This window comes from Daucus carota, chromosome 1, assembly GCF_001625215.2.
Source record: "Daucus carota subsp. sativus chromosome 1, DH1 v3.0, whole genome shotgun sequence".
NCBI lineage: Eukaryota > Viridiplantae > Streptophyta > Magnoliopsida > Apiales > Apiaceae > Daucus > Daucus carota.
In genome coordinates this window covers 16,195,540-16,206,709 of record NC_030381.2, presented here as the reverse complement: position 1 = coordinate 16,206,709, position 11,170 = coordinate 16,195,540, and positions in this window count along the sequence as shown.

The following is an 11,170-nucleotide window of genomic DNA, read 5'->3' as shown; positions in this document are numbered from 1 at the left end:
GCATCTCCGATCGATTTGATGTAGCGTCAACACGATGATAACCGAGACCTAACTGATTCGATTTTTCACTCACCGGGCGTGAAGTAGGGTTTTGCAGGATTTGTGTTAGAGTGTTTGTGTGTGTGGATAATACTAGCATATAATACTATCATATTGTGAAATTAGACACCTAGAGGGGGGGTGAATAGGTGTAATGGCTAATATGACCGATTTTTAATGTTACCGAATAGTTATACTGTCACAGACAGCTTGCTGTTAATTTCAGAGTAAACAGTCAGCTAGCTAACAATGCAGATGCAATGCAAAACAGATATAATCAGTAAGCTAGCAACACAGAGAATTTTAGCCAGGTTCGACCCCTAACCCTAATGGTCTACGTCCTGGTCCCCTACCAACTGGTAAGAGATTATATTATTAATCAATAATGTTAACAATTACAATGATTCAATAATATAACTCCCTTTATCCCTTGTTCCTGTTATCAGCTTGCTGAAACCCCTGAACCACGAACCAAAAGCTCTCCAAGACCTATACTTCCCAAGTATACTCTTCTAGCTAACTAGTCCCCTTGTTCCCTTGTTTCACAAGCTCGATACACAACAACAAACCTTTACACTTTGAACAATACAATGTGTGAGTGTAATACAACCGAAACTATGAACTCAATATAGATATATAATCAAATATAAGCACTAGAGCTCAAGTAAAGATTTTGCAATGTAAGTGTGTTGTATTTCAGAAGCTTGAGGTGTGTTCTTGTTCTCTACCGAAACGGAAACCACACTCAAGTATATATACACAAAAATCCAACGGTCAATTTGCTAACAAATTCAAACGTTCTTGTTCCAACCGAACTCACGCATAATTTGTTCTCAATTTGAACGTTTAAACTTGTGAAGTTTACTGAGTAAAAAGCGTAGAAACGTTGTAAATATCTCAGTAAAACGTTTATGTATAAAACCATAATTTGAAATCAAATAGGAGTTGTTTTAGATAAGATCGAAATAGAGATAAACACTCCTACAAGTTAGGAAATCGTTTTTGTTTGAAATACTGATTTAAAAACTGAGCTCTAATATTTATATAAGTCATATATAAATATTAAAGTCCTTACAAATCGATTCCTAATAAATCTCCTTGCTTTTCGACTTTGATCCTTATCCATTTGTTATTCTGTTCACGCTGTGAGCTTGCTGATAAGCCTGGATTATAACCTGTAAGCTTGCTGACAGTTGAACATAATACTGAAACTTATCAAGCTGTTAGCACATGCATATATTATTGATAGCTCGCTAACAAGCACCAGTTTTATGCTATTAGCTTGCTGGCAGTGTGATCATCAAAACCTTGAGAGTATCATATTGTTGATATTAGTGACGTGCGAAAGTGGAAGGCTAAAGATTAAGAAGTTAAAATGGTAAAGATTTGAGAAAAACGTGTCACCCAAACAGGGCCCTTCCATGCCTTTTGAGGGCCCAAGGGCGAAACGAAAAAGTGGGCCCTATTCTTCCCCAAAATTAGGAATATACTAAGAATATATATTATATAATAGTGAGTATATATTTAATTAACTTGGGTTTTATGCGTACGCAGTGAGTTAGTATGTATTGGATGTAAAAAACAAAAAAAATATTGATATTAGTTTAGATAAGGACGTAGTCATGTAGTTTAAGATAGACACAACGCACCATAATCACATAATCATAATCATGTAATTTTATGTTTTAGAAAGATAACACCTGTTAGTACGTTGCAAGGATATTGTCTTATCAGATAGACCCATGTGAATGATCACCTCGCATCTCCGATCGATTTGATGTAGCGTCAACACGATGATAACCGAGACCTAACTGATTCGATTTTTCACTCACCGGGCGTGAAGTAGGGTTTTGCAGGATTTGTGTTAGAGTGTTTGTGTGTGTGGATAATAGTAGCATATAATACTATCATATTGTTGATATTAGTGACGTGCGAAAGTGGAAGGCTAAAGATTAAGAAGCTAAAATGGTAAAGATTTGAGAAAAACGTGTCACCCAAACAGGGCCCTTCCATGCCTTTTGAGGGCCCAAGGGCGAAACGAAAAAGTGGGCCCTATTCTTCCCCAAAATTAGGAATATACTAAGTATATATATTATATAATAGTGAGTATATATTTAATTAACTTGTGTTTTATGCGTACGCAGTGAGTTAGTATGTATTGGATGTAAAAAACAAAAAAAATATTGATATCAGTTTAGATAAGGACGTAGTCATGTAGTTTAAGATAGACACAACGCACACACGGAAGTTAAAACAACACATAAATTCAATAGAAAGTTTAAGTTATCGATAAATACTAGTAACAAATGGATCAATTATATAATTTTTGGATGCCTAAATTTTTTGGGCCCGGGGCGATCGATCTGGATGTCCTCCGTCAGGCCGGGCCTGCACCCAAACCGCCCCCACGTAGGTATAAAGCTTGATCCACGCATTCAACACCTTGTGAAACACGCCATACATAAAGATTGACAGCTTGTTTATGCAAGTTGAAGTATACGCCATTCAACTGCTCATTTGATTGCTTAACTTAATTAAATTACACATTAATTTGTTGCTTAAGATACTCAAAATGCACTTGTTTAATCACAAGTTTAGGGAATAAGAATGTAATGCGGGTGTTTAATTAATTAGCGAATCCGTGTCATTGCCACGTCAGAAAATATAGTTGTCGAAACTGAGTTGGACAATTCTTTGTGAATATCCTGATTGTAAATGCGACTTACCCCACTAAAAGATTTTGCTCTGATCCTATTCCCACCGTTTTTGGGTTTTTATCCGTTAGTTAATTAATATTATTATTTTTATAAACAAAATTAGATTATTTTTTTGATATTTACAATTTTTTAGCTATAAAAGTAATAATATAGCAATAAATTATCATAAATTATCTTTTAATGATTTTATAATTTGGAAAGTCAAATCTCAAATAAAGATAAAACCTAAAAAATTACTCTAACTTGTACTCCCTTTGATTCTAATTACTTTTCTCGTTTCAAATGTCGGAACTGTTCATAACACGAGACAAATTATTAATTTACGTCTAATCTATATGATAAAATATAATCATGGGTGATCTTGTTGGATTCGTATTTATGGGTACTTTAATACGGTGAAAGTTTTATATCTAATACTAATATAAAATCAAAGATATTAATGATCAAAAATGTGTATTGGCAAACGTAATAAAAGACAAATGACAAAAGTATTTAAGAACGGAAGGAGTAGCTTTTTTATGTAAATCATACGAATAAACTTATGTAATAAATCCAGCTGAACATAGCGCAATATCTCGCCAACATTCAAGTAATATCTAAAATTAATAAAATAATAATATATTTACTTTCACTATAATACACGTTTTTGTTAGTATTATAATATATTGAACGTGCATCTGACATCAATTATTCGTTTCAGCTCTGCCACTACTTTATAAACGTATTAATAATAAAAAAAAAAGCTTACGATTAATTATTTTTGGATTAAAACACGTATATATTTATATTTATGCCTTATCTAGTCTAGAAAAACAATTATGCCCTTCACTGCCGTCTGCCTACCATACCCGATTACAATTTATTCTAAATTATGTTTTCTTAATCCTTTTCAAATTAATGTCCCGTGGCTTTGGCTGGACCAGAAATAGGGTCAACAGTTCATTTAAATATAATTATCCTCCCTGTGAGAATTTATTCGAATTCTAGATTTAAACTGCCCGGCAAAGTTTGAGATTTCATAAAAGATATAATGAAAAAACTTAATTAAACATGTAAATATTGTTTATAAAATAATTGAGCACCGATCATTTTATAAAATTAGATTTACATTTAATTTTTATGCATTTTAGTAATAGAAGTTTTAATTAAATTTATGATACAGTTTACGTACAGAATAATTTAGCAGCAGTCATAATTTATACTTGTTCATTTTAGTAATAGAAGTTTTAATTAATTTTAAATTTTTATACCTCATATAGTGTTTGTTTCGCAGCCATAGAAATCGTTGGAATAAGTTGTCTAGTTTGATTATAAGCTATAAATTGATCAAAATTTGAAGAAAATTCTTTAATGTATATAATTAGAAACTGAAAGTCATAACTACCATTGTAATATCTAATTTTTAATTTTTCAAAATAAATAAATAGATTCAGATATTTTAATAAAAATTTATCAATTTGATGGGAATAATTAATCAGAATTTGTACTGCCTGATGGAACCGAGGCATTGGCACCAGAATATAGGTGTTTGGCTCTGACTCAGGCCAGATGCATTTCTAAGAAACCATGCAAAGATAATACGCAATTTTAGAAACATGATGATTTATAAAAGCACGCTTGCTCTTTTTGTTAAAGCATTGACAAATATATGTCCGTTATATATATAAATAGAATCATACACGTTTATCTTTGCCGCAAAGTCATTTTCATGGCAGATTAAGAATTATATTTGCATTGGTCCGAATGCATTGCACATGTTATTACTGTGTGGCAGTTTTGTTTATGTCCAAAGTAAATTGTAATATACTTTCCTCTTTTATTTCAAGAGAAAATATTAAATATGCAATTTTTGTAACGATTAGAAATTAAAATTATACTTCAGTTGTACATATGTAATATGTTTATGACACAATTTGAGTTCTGGATTTTTTTTATTGGAATCAAGTGTTAGTGCATAGTTCGTGAAAAAGGATTAAATTTAATTTTAAATTGAAGGTTAAAGGTATGTCGGAAATGAGTTTGTTTAGAATAAGGCTTCGTTTGTTAACGGCATCTTCGACGGTGGTTAAAAATGGTTCATTAAATTAGATCCACAAGATATACAATTAAATTAACTCAATATGTAAAAATCTTGCTTTGATGATACTAAAGATATTAATTGATTAGCATGTTGTTATTATTTTAATTTATTATAAATAAAATATATCATTATAATATGATTATAGTGTATGCGTAATTTTGCTACAGTCTCTAGAGATTAATCAAATATAGCGAATATTAGTGGGTTGACTATATATACAGATATGTTATATATTAAGTGTATGACTCTTGGCCTTTTTAGCTTTCACTATTATTATCCATACCTTTTGGCCTTTCACTTGCTTGTAACTCACAAAGTTTCAGCCTATATAAACCTTGTAAACTTGTGCTTAGTGACATGAATAAAAGATGATTTCCCTCTCTGTTATATAGCTCTTCTCAAATTTTATATTATTTATAACACGTTATCAGCACGATAGTATATATATAAAAAAGGGATTGATAAGAGGCATTTTTGGACAGCACTAGTATGCTTCTGTTCAAGCACGAGAAAAGAAAGAGTCGTTAATCAACTCAAAATTTGGAGGGTTTTTTTTGTATTTACGGGCTACGATGCAAGTACATTTTCCACCAGCCTAGATGCCCTTTATTTTGCTCTAGTAGTTGATTTTTGTTTAAACTGATCCATTGCACTACTATGTTTATGCAAATTTGCAACATGGCTGTCTTGGCAAGTTGCTTACTGTGACTATATGTATTATTTTATTACACTACTCAGTAAAAAATAGTCGCAACCTTAAGTCGGAGGAATAGTTCTCTATATAAAATTATCGATGAAATGCCTGCTTGTTTGCCTTTGTCTAGTTATTTAGAATTTTGTAAGTGATTTTTGCAATTCTATGTGTCCATATTAACCCAGGATCATATAAAATATTATTCTTCCTTTCCTAACATCATAAATTCTTGATGATTAATATAGAATTGTTAAAAGTGATGTGTAATTAAATAAATGGAGGCAGTTGAAAAGAGGGGGATAGATGATGTTCATTGCCAAGTTAATTTAATATTCCTTACCCATGTATACTTGCTCATGTACCTGCATATGCATGTGATCTTGTGATTGTTTAATGACATTTACTACATTTTGGGTTAACTTTGTTAGTATAGTTTTTGACTATCAACATGTGGAAGTAGTTCTTTTATCATATATGAGATAGTCATTTAATTGAGTCATGTTCTTGTTATCTCCAATAACAATTGTAGATAAAAAAAATATGATATGTGCAATTTGGTTGTTTGTAAGGTCCTGGATAGTGAAAGCCAATTTCCACATTCATAATTTAGTGAATTAAATTTCATGATAAGAATATATATTAAGAAAAAGGAATTGGTTAGCACCTGTAAATATAGCGTCAATCTTGCATCTCCTGCCTATTTGTTTATTTAACTTATACGTGCATTTAGTTGTCAAACTCTTATTAATATATGAATATATGTTTACTTCACAATAGCGATGGCTCATGATGTGTTTCCTTGATCATACGTGTTTGTGTTCATGAATTATTTATATAAATTATGTTTTTAAAGTAAGAAAAATGGCAAATCTCACGAAACTTGAATTCAACTTACTTTATGTCACCGAAAAAAAATATAGTTGACATGGATTTTGGATGCGGAAATCCATCTAAGTGCTATGAGCCTTGGTGACACAATAAAGGAGGGAAATAAGGCCTCTGAGTAAGATAAAGCAAAGACTACGATTTTTTTACCGCCATCATTTTGATGAAGGCTTGAAAAAAAATATAAAATTGACTATTAAAGATCCACAAACTCTTTGGAAGGATCTAAAAAAACATATGACCATAAAAAAAAAAGAGGAAGTGATATTTCCCGAGGCTCGTCATGATTGGCTTCACTTGCGCTTGCAAAGAATATAAAAATGTGAGCGGGTATAACTTTGCAATGTTTAAAAGTACATCTTAACTGAAGTTATGTGGCGAGAATATCACTGATAAAGATATGTTGGAGAAAACATACTCCACATTCCCCACCAATAATATGCTCTTGCAACAATAATATCGTGAACATGGATTCACAAAATATTCTGAGCTTATTTCAGTGTTGTTCCTTGTTGTACAAAACAATGAACTTCTGATGAAAACTCATCAAGCACGTCCGAGTAGTTCAACACCATTCCCTGAAGTTAATGTTGTGTCTACTCATGATTATGGAAAAAATAATAAGACTTTTGGACGTGGATATGAATGTGGTTTTGGACATGGTCAAGATCATGATCACCACAGATTCTCTAATTTTAAAAGAAATGCTTACCACCAGAAGTGGAGTAAAAATGAGGAGAAACTAAAGAAAAATGTGATGCCTTAAAGGATCACATGAAAATCATTGATTTCTTTGAAGGTGGGAATTTGGAGATAACCAAATTTGGTGGTGGCGATAATTAAGTCACATATTTAAAGCCTTGCGTTGCTTATTGAATATAAAATATTTATGTTTGAACTCTGAAATGATTGCTTGGATATATATTATGAAATCTCCTTCTGTTTAAATTATTTAAAATATTATATTTTCTAAAAATATTTATATTTTTTTTTTTGAAGAAATATGGCCGGTAGCCTCTCATTATGTGACATGAAAGATGAAGAATCATTCTGTTTGGAGGATAGTGCAACAACACATACAATTCTGAAAAATAAAGCATATTTTTCGCATCTAACATTAGCCAAAGCTAATGTCAATACAATATCGGGTGCATCAGATATAATTGAAGGCTCCGGAAGAGCAAATATAATGCTACCGAATGGTACATGTTTATTGATTGAAAATGCAATGTTTTCCACCCGATCAAAAAGAAATCTTTTGAGTTTCAAAGATATACGCCACAATGGCTATCATATTGAGACGACAAATGAACGTGATAATGAATATTTATGTATCACGACTATAGTCTCAGGGAGGAAAAATATGATAGAAAAACTCCCATCATATAATTCTGGATTATATTATACTTTCATAAATCCAGTTGAGTCACATATGACTATTAATAAAAGTTCAGTTGACCCGAGAAATTTTATTACATGGCATGATCGTTTAGGCCATCCAGGTTCAAGAATGAGGCGAAAAATTATTGAAAATTCAAATGGACATCCGCTTAAAAACAAAATTGTTCCATTGTCCAAAGATTTTTCATGTGTTGCTTGTATTCAAGGAAAATTGATAAAAAAAAAAAACCATCTCCCGTGAAAGTTGCCATTGAATGCCCAAAATTTTTGGAGCGAATTCAAGGAGATATATGTGGACCAATTACCCCATCTAGTTGGCCGTTTCAGTACTTCATGGTACTCATTGATGCATCAACAAGATGGTCACACGTTAGTTTATTGTCCACTCGTAATGTTTCTTTTGCACGACTCCTTGCTCAAATAATTCGATTACGAGCACAATTTCCTGATAATAATATAAAGAAAATAAGATTGGACAATGCAGGAGAATTTACATCCCAATCTTTTAAAGATTATTGTATGTCTATTGGGATTGAAGCGGAGCATTTTGTTGCCCACACACACACTCAAAATGGTCTTGCTGAGTTTTTTATTAAAAGGCTACAACTAATTGCGAGACCATTACTTATGAGAACAAATTTACCAACTACTGCCTGGGGACATGCAATATTACATGGGGCTTCTTTAGTTCGGTTAAGACCGACTTCTTATCATAAATATTCCCCAATGCAACTGGTAAATGGTCAAGAACCAAATTTTTCTCACTTGAAAATTTTTGGGTGTGCAGTTTATGTTCCAATATCCCCTCCCCAACGAACAAAAATGGGACCCCAAAAAAGATTAGAGGTATATATTGGATTTGATTCTCCCTCAATTATTAAATATTTGGAGCCCAGGACTGGTGATTTATTCACGGCAATATTTGCCGATTGTCAATTTGATGAGACAGTTTTTCCTACATTAGGGGGAGATAAGACAAAATTTAAAAAGGAAAAGCAAGAAATTTTGTGGAATGCAGTATCTCTGTCTCATTATGATCCTCGTACAAATCAATGTGAACTTGAAGTTTAAAAGATTATCCACCTACAAGAAGTCACAAATAGATTGCCAGATGCATTTACTGATGTCAAAAATGTGACAAAATCGCATATACCAGTTGTTAATGTTCCTTGTAAGATTAAACTTCCTGAATAAGATAATAAAATCATGCTATCAAATGAGTCTAAAGAACGCTAGAAGCGTGGTAGACCTATTGGATCCAAGAATAAAACTCCAAGAAAAACAAGGAGACTTGATAACAAAGTTGGAACATCAAATGACATCATAGAATTGATCACTGAAGAGACGTCTTCCAAAGATGATCAGACACTTGAAATTGTTGACAATGAAGAGATCTCGTTAAATTATGTCATTTCAGGAAAGAGGTGGAATAGAAAAGAAATTGTCATGGATGATATATTTGCATATACAGCTGCACTTGACAATTCTGAGGAAATCGAGGATCATGAACCTAGATCGATCTATGAATGTAGAATATGAAATGATTGGCCAAAATGGAAAGAAGCTATTGAAGCAGAACTGAAATCACTTGAAAAACGCCAAGTTGTTGGACCTATTGTCCAAACACCTGCAGGTATAAAATCCGTCGGATATAGATGGGTATTTGTGCGTAAAAAAAATGAGAAAAATGAAATTGTGAGATACAAGGCACGCTTTGTTGCTCAAGGCTTCTCACAAAGACCGGGAATCGATTATGAAGAAACTTATTCCCCGGTAATGGATGTAACAACATTCAGATTTTTAATAAGTTTATTAATTCTAGAAAGGCTCCGAATGAATTTAATGGATGTTGTAACTGCCTACTTTTATAGATCACTTGATAGTGACATTTACATGAAAATTCCTGATGGATTAAAAATGTCTGAAGCATATAGTTCAAGACCTCAAGAGATTTACTCAATTAAATTACAGAGATCATTATACAGATTGAAACAGTCAGGTCGTATATGGTACAATCGTCTCAGTGAATATCTTTTGAAAGATGGATATATTGATAATGTAATATGTCCATGTGTTTTTATTAAAAGGACAAAATTGGGGTTTACTATCATTGCAGTATATGTTGATGATTTAAACATCATTGGAACCCCAGATGAACTTCACGAGACGATTGGATATTTGAAAAGAGAGTTTGAAATGAAGGACTTGGGTAAAACAAAACTCTGCCTTGGTTTTCAAGTTGAACATTTATCTAAAGGAATCTTTGTCCACCAGTCCTCATATATTGAAAAGATTCTAAAACGATTTATTATGGATAAGGCATATCCTGTGAGTACACCCATGAATAAGGATCCATTCCGTCCAAGAGAAAAGGGAGAAGAATTTCTTGGTCCTAAAGTACCATATCTTAGTGCCATTGGTGCACTAATGTATCTTGCCAATTGTAACAATGGATATCTTCGAGGAACAATGGATATGGGTTTATTTTATTCTAAAAACTCAAAAGTGGAATTAGTTGGTTATGCAGATGCAGGATATCGGTCTGATCCACACAAAGGAAGATCACAAACAGGTTATGTATTCACATATGGTGATACCACAATATCTTGGCGGTCTACAAAGCAGACCCTTGCAGCAACTTCTTCAAATCATGCTGAATTATTGGCACTACATGAAGCTAGTCGGGAATGCGTGTGGCTAAGATCCTTGGTCCATCATATTCGGGAATCATGTGGTCTTTTAGTCAATAAAGAAAGCCCTACTATTTTATTTGAAGATAATGAAGCATGCATCACTCAGACTCGAGAAGGTTACATTAAAGGTGATAGGACAAAGCACATTGATCCAAAGTTCTTCTTTACCCATGAACTTCAACAAATGGGTGAAATTGATGTTTGTGAGATTCGATCATGTGAAAATCCAGCAGACTTGTTCACAAAGGCGCTTCCTACAACTTCTTTCGAGAAATTAATTCACAAGATTGGGATGCGTAAATTTCGAGATTTATGTTAAAATGAGGGGGGAGACATGATATTAAAATATGAACAACACATGTACACTTTTTCCTTCACTAGGGTTTTTCCCATTGGGTTTTTCCTAGTAAGATTTTAACGTGGCATGTTGTTGGTGGGAGTCATCCAAGGGGGAGTGTTATATATTAAGTGTATGACTCTTGGCCTTTTTAGCTTTCACTATTATTATCCATACCTTTTGGCCTTTCACTTGCTTGTAACTCACAAAGTTTCAGCCTATATAAATCTTGTAAACTTGTGCTTAGTGACATGAATGAAAGATGATTTCCCTCTCTGTTATATAGCTTTTCTCAAGTTTTATATTATTTATAACAAGATATAG